The following is a 7,744-nucleotide window of genomic DNA, read 5'->3' as shown; positions in this document are numbered from 1 at the left end:
ACTAATAGCCTGAGCGTTTGAGACTTTATAGTCACGCAGAAGGCTTGCTACTATTGCTGTTGCTGGGAGAGAACTGCTCACCACCACGTCCGAATATCGAATGAACTAATAGCCTGAGCGTTTGAGACTTTATAGTCACGCAGAAGGCTTGCTGCTGTTGCAGTTGCTGGGAGAGAACTGCTCGCCACCACGTCCGAATATCGAATGAACTAATAGCCTGAGCGTTTGAGACTTTATAGTCACGCAGAAGGCTTGCTACTATTGCTGTTGCTGGGATAGAACTGCTCACCACCACGTCCGAATATCGAATGAACTAATAGCCTGAGCGTTTGAGACTTTATAGTCACGCAGAAGGCTTGCTGCTGTTGCAGTTGCTGGGAGAGAACTGCTCGCCACCACGTCCGAATATCGAATGAACTAATAGCCATTTTTTTTTTTTTTTTTTTTTGCATAAATATCTGTTTATTAATCTTATTTTTGTGTATTACATCAACATTTTACAGTACAAGTGTTTTGACCCTTTGGCCTTTCATCTTTGTTGTTCATACGATTCGTTATTAATATTAGGTGTTTTAGTTACTCTTGTTTTACATACTAATGTTTAATCATAATATTTATTTTAATTATTTATAAAATGTCTACCTACTTATAACTATCCCTAACCTAATACGTACAAATTTTGAATTATTTGTATTTCAGAGATTGAGCACCTCTCTTCAAATTTCGTGCAGTATTGTTCGAATTTTTGTTCTAGTATATCCAGGGAGGCAATCTCATGTACTTCACTAGTCCTTGTCCAAGGGGGTAGATTTAGAATCATCTTTAAGATCTTACTTTGAATGCGCTGGAGCCTAAGTTTGTGTGTTCGTGCACAGCCCCGCCAAACAGGGACTGCGTATTCAATTGCGGGGTAGATGATTTGTTTATAGACAGCCATCTGATTCTTCAGGCACAGTTTAGATGTTCTACAAATCAGCGGATACAGAGACCTAATGAGTATGCTGCATTTTTGAACGATTTTGTCAACATGTGACCTGAATATCAGATGTCTGTCAAAGGTGAGTCCTAGATAGATAACTTCATCGGACCATTGAATGACCTCATCACCGAATCGTATTCTGCATTCGTCTGATGGAACAAGTTTTGGAGATCTTGAATGTGGAAACAAGATGACCTGAGTTTTTGCTGCATTGATCACAATTTTCCAGCTTGTAAAATATTCCGTTAAAGCGTCCAGACCTGTCTGTAGTTTATTCTTCAGAGCATTAATGACACGACCTTTGTAAAGAATGGCAGTATCATCAGCAAATTGTGACAGAACACCACCAGCTGGAAGAGGTGGGATGTCTGATGTGAAAATGTTGTATAGAATGGGACCTAGGATACTTCCCTGGGGTACACCAGCAGGAATAGTAAATCTTTCTGAAAGTGCATTATTCAGAGAAACCTGGAATGCTCTATCTGCAAGATAATTTTTGATAATTTTAATAAGATACATGGGAAAATTATACCGATGCAGTTTGAACACCAGTCCATCGTGCCACACATTATCGAATGCCTTTTCAATATCCAATATTGCCATGGCAGTCGTTTTGGACACTGATTTGTTTTGCTGGATGACGTTGTTAACCCTTGTGAGTTGGTGGATGGTGGATCTTCCTTTCCGGAACCCAAACTGTTCTTCCAGAAATATATCCTGTTCATCTGCGAAAGCAAGAATTCGCCTTTGTATTGACTTTTCAAACAGCTTGGATAGGGCAGAGAGTAAGCTGATGGGCCGATAGCTCTTGGAAAAGGAAGGATCTTTCCCCGGTTTCAAAACTGGGATAACTTTAGCTAACTTCCACATTGAAGGGAAGTAACCAAGCTCCCAGCACCTGTTAAAAATTTTAGCTAAGAAGACAAATGAGCGAATACTCAAATGTTTCAGCTCAATGTTGAATGTGTTGTCGAAACCGGGGGCCTTCATATTTTTGGATTTTTTCACAAAAGCCATCAGCTCATTCGCAGTGACTCTACTTTCCTCAGGAACCAAGCTGTCTGATTGGTCAACCTCAGCTACGCTATCAGCAACGGTTCTTTCATATGGACTAACAATGTTAAGTCCTAAATTGTGAGAACACACAAACTGCTGGCCTAGCGCATTTGCCTTCTCTACTGGTGTGATTAAAGGTATTCCTTCAGCTGCGTCCTGGGGTGACATCAGAGGAGGAATAGGCTTCGGTTTTTTCTTAAGCACCTTCGTTAAGGACCAGAAGGGCTTTGAATGTGGAAGAATTTCTCGAAGCTTTTGCTGGAAGTTCCTGTTGCGAAGCTCAGATATCCTTTCCTGGATTATCCTAGTTAAGTTGTTATAAGTAGTCTTCCTATCTAGGATGCCAGTTCGTTGATACTGCCTCCGGTAGATATTCCGAAGTCGGATGAGTTTCTTGGTGACACTGTCGATTTGAAGAGAGGAACTCGGCATATGTTGTACTGGAACCGTCCTATCACGAGCGACTGTGATTGAATGCTGGAAGGAAGATAGGGCTGCATCGATTTCCATCGGGGAATCAAGTGGCAGATCGATATTAATAAGTTGGTCGGCGATTTGTTGAAATTGGACCCAATCGGTGCGATAATAGTTCCTCCGAGGTTGAATAGGCACTGTTTCTGGTGAAGATCCCAACGTCAATATTACTGGAAAGTGATCCGAAGAGAGCTCGTAGAAGACAACCGGAGAGCTTTCTATGGCAATGTTGCTGATGAATATATCCAAAATGGAATGAACTCCCGATCTGGAAAGTCGCGTTGGTTGATCCGGTGCGAAGATGTTGTATTGTCCAGCTTCGTAATCTTCGGCAAGTACGAATCCGTTTCGATTCTGTCTTCTGTTTCCCCACAGCTCATGCCGTGCGTTCAGGTCCCCAGCAATGATGAATTTGTTCTGTCGTCGAGTGAGCATAGCCAGATCTCGCTTCAATGATGCACACGTACCATCTCGAAGATTGGTTTGTTTGGGGCAGTACGCTGCAATGATGATGATGGGTCCCATCGTCGTTGTAATCTCAATTCCGATGGCTTCTATGAGTTGCAATTTAAAGGCTGACAGAAGCCTGTGCTGAATGGATCGTTTAATGGCAATGGCAACTCCCCCTCCTCTGGTAGTTGCCCTGTCGAGCCTGTGAATCCTGTAATTGGAAATAAAAATAGAAATTTCAGGTTTAAGATGAGTTTCAGTTAAAATAGCAATATCGGCATTCTTCTCTTGAAGAAAGTCGGACAATTCAGCAGTTTTGCTCCTGAGTGAGCAAGCATTCCAATTTACTATAACCAACTCATTATATTGCATATTCGATGATGAATGTGCCTAAGGCGTTGATTTGCTCTAACCGCGTTCTGCAGTTTCGTAGTTTTGTTGTCATTGTTTCAAAAATGACGATCAGTTGTTCAGCAGAGAATAAATCACCAGAGTCATCCTTTGCTTGTGGTTGATTATTGCCCCATCCAGGAGGGATTCTTGAGGAAGATTCTTTTTGAGATCCAGCGGCTGAAGTCTTTGGATTGCTGCGAGGAAGTGGCGGCAAATTCGGAATATCCCTCTTCGGTGGGAGCCGTGGGAAATTAACTTCATCCTTCTGTGGAACATTCTTGCGCGTTGATTGTTTACGGGATGCCTGTTGTCGAATTTTTGTGAACTCAGCACGTTTGGGACACGATTTGCTAGTAGATGGATGGTCGCCATCACAGTTCACACATTTTACAGCGATGTCATCTAGTAGGCAATCGTTGGTATTGTGTGGTTCGGCACATTTCCCGCACCGACTTTTCATGTGGCAATTCCTCGCTCCATGGCCGTAGTTCAAACAGTTCGTGCACTGTGTGACATCCCGATGTACCGGTTTATACTTTTGCCATTCGATGATTATGTGAAATAACGATTTAATCGTTTTCAGTTGACTCATGGTGATGGAGCCCTTCTCCAGATGAATCAGGTACAGTTGATCTCTAAACTTTTTGTCCGTATTATGTCGCTTCATTTTGAACACCATCAAAGGCTTTAGTCCAGCCTCCGACAGTGCCTGCTTTAGTTCGGCTTCCATCATGTCGGGTAGTCCTCGAAGTACAACCTTCATAGGTTTGTTGGCGGCATGAACTAATAGCCTGAGCGTTTGAGACTTTATAGTCACGCAGAAGGCTTGCTGCTGTTGCAGTTGCTGGGAGAGAACTGCTCACCACCACGTCCGAATATCGAATGAACTAATAGTCTGAGCGTTTAAGATTTTTATAGCGACGTTGGGTAATACTACTTTGTTTACTATATAGGGGGAGCAGTGCTGCTGGAGAAGAAAAAGAAAGGTTTCTTTTCTATTTGAGTAAGGAACGCGTGTGCCTATATTTTTGTTCAATGGTATTTTATTTTATATTATTTTTTTGCTTTTGTTACATAACTTGATATTATTATTTGACTCTGAACTCTACAATACTGATTACCTCTACTCTTCATTCATAAATTGAAAATAATACCATATCTTTGAGTCGATCGGGTTTCCTGATTGATCGTTTTGGCCGAGGTGCGAAGTTTTCTCGATCTTGGTCTTCCATCTGCGTATCCAATGAAGCGTTGGCAACTTCATTATCGTCTTCGTCGTTGGAAAACTCTTCTTTTTCTAGCTGGGTTGGTATTTTCTTGACGTCCTGAATATTGCGTGAGTACTGCACACCGCGACTACTTTGGATAACCACCTTAGCACCGTCTCTGGCAATAACAGTGAATCTATTTGCTGCAAACGTCGGATCCGATTTACATCGCTTAGGCTGAGCCATCAAAACTTTATCGCCCACCGTTATGTCCGAGTGCTTCGCTCCTCGCCGTGCATCTCCGTACAATTTGCTCTCGAGCTTTGAAAGCGTATCTTTCTCTCTTATATCTATTCTATCCATTGGTTCCGGCGATTTATTGCTCCAGAGGCACGGGAACGTGCCTCTAAATCTCCAACCCACAAGCAACTCAAATGGTGTAACGCCTAATCTCGAAAGCGGACGAACTTTATTGTGCATGTGTAGATAATTATCGAGCGCCTTTCTCCAATTTGTATTGTCCAGTCTTGCTGCTGCTAAAGCATCCTTTATACCTTTATTTTGCCTTTCTACAGACCCATTAGATTGGGCACTTAAGGGGATAGATTTATAAATTTGCACTCCTCTTTCTTCCCATGATCTGATGAACTTGTCACTTTGGTGGTCCATTGTCGCTCTGTATAGCCAATGGGAAACCCCAAACTTGAAAAATTTTCAGAAGCGCTTGATTAGTAGCTTCGGCATCTGTATTCTGCATCTCGATCACATGTAGAAAGCGAGAGTAAGTATCTACAACCACTAAAAATTCACCATAGCCAAAATCTCTATCTGTGAAAAAATCGATTTGTAAAATTTCCCACGGGCCATCTGGGAGTTTTCTGCTTGTCAACGGTAATGGTGCATTTTTCTTTGATAATCTTAAGCATGTTTCACACCGATTGACAAAGTTTTCTGTATCCTTGCTTAATTTGGGCCACCAAAAATAAATTCGCAAAATTCTTTTCATGGATGCTGCTCCCATGTGGCCTTGGTGTGCAGATTGTAGGGCTTTTTCTCTTAGTTGGAGCGGTAATACTACTTGATTCTGTTTAAATATTAAATCACCTAGAGTGTGCATATGCTTAGCTTCCGATTCATAGCAACGGAGATTCTTACCCCAAATTCCTGTTACCAACGATTCTCTCACTTCTGTTAGCTCTTCATCAACCTCGGCAAATTTTTCGATTTCCTGCCACGATAAATCCATCGCTCCAGCGTCTAATAGGTATAGGAGATGGTGATCAGCTGAATCGTCGAATGGTTCTGTTGGCTGTATGCTCCTCACCAGTCTTGATAAGGGATCGGCGATATTTTCAGTTCCTGGTATACGTTTTACTATAAAACTATACGGCTGCAATCTAAGAGCCCAAGCTTCTGCACGCGAAACCGCTCTCTTGCCAATACGATGCATACCACCAAAAATGAATTCATTTGATTCCGCGTCTGACCAAATAGTGAAATGAATGCTCATCAAATAAGTTTTGAATCTTTCTACACCCCAAACTATTGCTAATGCTTCTTTTTGTGTATGAGGGTATTTCATTTCAGTGGTTGACAGGGTTTTAGAAGCGCATGCAATAATTCTTGGCTTTAAATTAGAGTCGGTCTGCACGAGTATAGCTCCAAGTCCGTATGGTGACGCATCTACAAACAGTTCCGTTACGTCTTCTCTATTGTAGTATCCTAATGTTTGAATCGTTTTCCAAGCACTCTGTGTGAGGTTTTTGAATTCTAGGTCCTGTTCAGAATTCCAATAGAAGTGGTCAGCTTTAGCGACCTCTCTGAGATGTCGTGTTTTATCTGCCCTTGAAGGTATGAACTTCTCTATAAAATTTATGAGCCCCAAAAAACTTTTTACTTCGTTTTGATTTTCCGGTTTTCGAAACTGTTTTATGGCCTGTATCTTTTCATTTTCTACACTCCATCCTTCATCTGATAATTTAAAACCCAGAAATTTAACTTCTTGTTGATTAATCGAGCATTTGTCCTTATTTATTTCAACGTTATGATCCTGCAGTCGCGCCAATACATTTTTTAAATTGTTGTCATGTTCTTCTTGCGTTTTTCCAGTAACCAAAATATCATCTAGATAGTTCACAACACCTGTACACCCCACAAGGATGACTGATTGCATTATTTCCTGAAATATATCAGGGGCGTTGCAAAGCCCGAACGGGAGTCGACAACATCTAAACATAGTTTCGCCCGAAAAAAAATTTGTGAGGTGACGACAACTCTCGTCTAGAACTATATGAAAAAACGCGCTTTTGAGGTCGATGGTTGAAAATCGCTTAGCTCCATGAAGCTTCATTAATATTTCTTCGAATGTTGGCATTTTGAATGGCGTTCTGTGTATGCTTTTATTCGGGCCACGCAGGTCGATAACTAACCTTATATCGTCGCGTCCTTTTGGTACGACCAAAAGTGAGGAGCAAAAAGAGCGGTCCATATCATCGGTCACAATTTCTATGATTCCGGATGCAAGCAAATCCTCTAACTTTCGCTTTGTAAGGTCTTTATATGCGGCTGGTATGTGCGTATATACATTCCTCGCCGGTGGCATACTTTTATCGTAGTACAGTTTTACTGGAGGTACATTAAACTTTGGAAATTGTTGTCGTGATATATCAGAAACTGTATTAACGGACGCAAGTTCGCATGACCAATAGCTGTTGTCTTGGAAATGACCGACTGGTATTTGCATACCTACTGCGAGCACACTGTAACGTATCGCGGTATTGAACCCTAACAGGGCTCTTTTCTCTTCCACTACGTAAAATTTCTCGACATAGATCGGTCGGTCTTTGGATATATATAGCTCTGCTGAAAATGTTGCAATAATTTTAATGTCGGTTGAGGCTGCATAAGCCCTTAATGGTTTGTCGGAGATGTAGCTCAATTCAATCAATTTGTCACTGTACATTTTGTTTTTGAGTATTTTGTCAAAACTTGCTTTAGTTATTGTGTTGACTTGCGCCCCTGAATCAACAAAAAATATTACTCGTATACCAGCCACACGACCAACAACGAAAGCGTCTTCTTCCGTTTGGAAATTTTGAAAAGGAGATTCGACTTTATCAATGTTTACAGGAACAGTGGAGGATACCTGGAATGGTGATATATATTTTTTTTTTTTAGTAGGTGC

Source organism: Malaya genurostris, chromosome 1, assembly GCF_030247185.1.
Source record: "Malaya genurostris strain Urasoe2022 chromosome 1, Malgen_1.1, whole genome shotgun sequence".
Classification (NCBI taxonomy): Eukaryota; Metazoa; Arthropoda; class Insecta; order Diptera; family Culicidae; genus Malaya; species Malaya genurostris.
Note: the sequence above shows the minus strand (reverse complement) of the source record.